General features: G+C 40.8%; 1 protein-coding gene across 1 annotated transcript in view; it reads right to left on the reverse strand.

Moving 5' to 3' along the window:
• Window positions 1–2,309: 2,309 nt before the first annotated feature.
• LOC115356959 (nuclear receptor ROR-alpha A-like) overlaps window positions 2,310–2,649 on the reverse strand; it is a 50,375-nt gene continuing 50,035 nt past the window's right edge. The window contains exon 11 of the mRNA XM_030048281.1: window positions 2,310–2,649. This exon is cut by the window's right edge and continues 338 nt beyond it. The gene's annotated coding sequence lies outside the window, so the exon portion shown is untranslated.

Here is a 2,649-nt window from a genome sequence, read left to right on the forward strand (position 1 = left end):
TTGGAAATTATGACATTATAAAGTCAAATTTATTAGACAAAAAACTTGGGAAAATGTTAAATACTTTTTTTATATTATTATTTTTTTCTCACAACTTTGTGATTTTTTTGTGAATTTACACCTTTTTAATTTTAATTTTTTTTCTCAGAATATTACCCAAACACTTCTGACTTCTGACAAATTTTTTTCTGTCTACAGGGGCCCTCATTTGCCGTTGTAGAGCTTTGGGGGAAAAAACAAAAAAAAAACAAAAAACACTTTGGTAACACTTTGCTTGATGCACATGATCAGCACACTGCAGATATTAATTATTATCACATTACAAGTGAATCATCTGCACAGTGTGCATGTGTAATAACACGGTATTAAAATGTAATTTCATTATGTTTGAGTGATGATTATGTTCTGGGAAAAGTTTTTGATCAAGGATCAAAGCATCACACTTGGCGTAAAGCGTTACCAAACTGCTTTCTGGTAAAAGACCCTGCAGACCCGCTGGCCCCTGGTCTGCTGCACTTCTCCTGCACAGCCACTAGATGGTGCTGCTGGATCAGAGAAGCTGCCTCCTCTCCTGCAGGACTTTAACAGGCGAGCAGAGCCGAGCGTGAGGAGGGGAGCGAGGCGGCGAGGACGAGGGTGATCTGTGTTTGAGAGGATAAAAAAAAATCTGCAGGATGATTTGAAATATTGCTGCTGAATTTCTGAGGGCAGATTTGACAGCAGAGCGTCTTCGCTGCTTTTTGCATCAACGTTTTTAAAATCCAGAAACATCAAACAGGCTCAAAGCTCCGGATGGAAAACAGTAATTGTACAGTTTCTCAAAAAAAAGAAAGTGAAACGCCCGAGGTCGCTGAGGAGCTCTGGTGATTGTCCAGGTATTTCTGTGGCCAGTGAAGCTGAACAGATCTGCTCCAAAACACTTGGTACTCTCTGATCTTCAAAATAAAAGTCCTAAGTGCGTTTTTCAGTGTCTCTAAAACCCAGAGAGCCCAGTCTGCAGATCCTGGAAACACTGGAGGAATTTCTTTGATTTGTGTGTTTTTGTGCAAACCTCATTTTGGAACAAACCTCTTCAGATTCTCTGCAGTGCATATCAGGTGCTGCTTTCCTCATGTGCTTGTGTGAGCTTCATGTCTTTTACTGTCCGTCTGGACGGTTAAACTGGGGAAAAAAAACAAATCATTTGGACTGTGACGGTTATTGTTTGACTCAAACTCCGACAAAAGGGGAGAATGTTTTTTGTTTCTGACATCTTCATGTTTTTTCTTTTCTTTTCTTTTTTCAAAATTGAACATCAAAAAAAAAAAATTAATATGTGATGTTGAGTGAAAGGAACAAAACATCACAAAGAAACTGACAAAACAAATGCCACCAACTAAATACCACATGCATGGGCTGTTTCTCAAACGTATTCATTAGGCTGACAGTTCTCAACCTCAGGCTGGAGGACCCCCGGAGGGTCACAGCTTCATCATCACAGTTTTAATCTGTGTGATAAATACAAATTTTTCTTGTGAAATCACGAGGATTTGAAGCCTGGAGGCGTCTTGCAGTTATTAAACCAGGTCGAGGCTTCGCTTCACTGGGGGGTCGAAGGTCGAATCAGGTTGAGGAGCATCGTGGGTCCGACTCTGGATCGCACACAAACACATCCGGATTAAACCTGAATCCACCAACTCTCCTTCAGCTGCACTGAGGACGAACTGCCAGCCTCCAGGCTGCAAACAGAGAGCGTCCAAACTTCAGAGCTTCCATCCAACCAGGAAACGCATCAACCAACGAGGCGTTCACTGCCCTGCAGGCACCGCCCACCTGCACCAACAAAACACTGAACCAAGATTAGGAAATCCAAATCTGTACATGATTTACCTTTTTTTGTGCTCTCAGATTGACTTTCCGAGCTCTGCAATTCCTAAAACTGCAAATTGTTTTGACTTTCCCCTCATCAGCAGAAAACTAGAGCCCTGTGCTGATCTGCATGAATTCAAACGCACAAAAAGAGAAAATCATGCACACAAATCATTATTTCATGACCTTGATTTAGTATTTCATGGACATGGTTCAGTACACTGCGCTTGCAAAATAATAATAATAATAAAAGGTTTCCAGGTTCACCATAGCTCTGTAGTTTACTGTCGGCCTTAAAGGACGCAAATATCATGAGAGGTCAGGATAAGGGCCACAAAAAACAAACAAACAAACAAACAAAAATGTCAGAATTTTGAAAAAAAAAAAAAAAAAAAGTTAAAATTCTGACTTGAATTTCAGAATTTAGAATTTTTGACTTTTCTGGAGTTATGAGATGAAAGTCAAAATTCAAACTTAAGTCTCAGAATTCAGAGATCTCAGAACACATGTTGTTGTTGTTGTTGTTGTTGTTTTACTTTAATTAAATTTTTTTGTGGCCCGAATCCTTTTCTGTAATCATAACAGGAAGTGACATGTGATCGTTTGGAGAGCGAATTGACTGATTTCACATGAGACTGATTTGACTTCAGACACAAAATGGAGGCGAGTCGCGTCACTGCAGGCGGAGAGGAGGCCAGTCGCTCCTCGCTGCTCAGAAAACATCATCAACGGTAACGAAACAGGAGGAGGAGGAGGAGGAGGAGGAGGAGGAGTTACATCCCTCAGGTTTCAGCAGCGTCC

This window comes from Myripristis murdjan, chromosome 3 (assembly GCF_902150065.1).
Source record: "Myripristis murdjan chromosome 3, fMyrMur1.1, whole genome shotgun sequence".
In the NCBI taxonomy this organism is placed as follows: domain Eukaryota; kingdom Metazoa; phylum Chordata; class Actinopteri; order Holocentriformes; family Holocentridae; genus Myripristis; species Myripristis murdjan.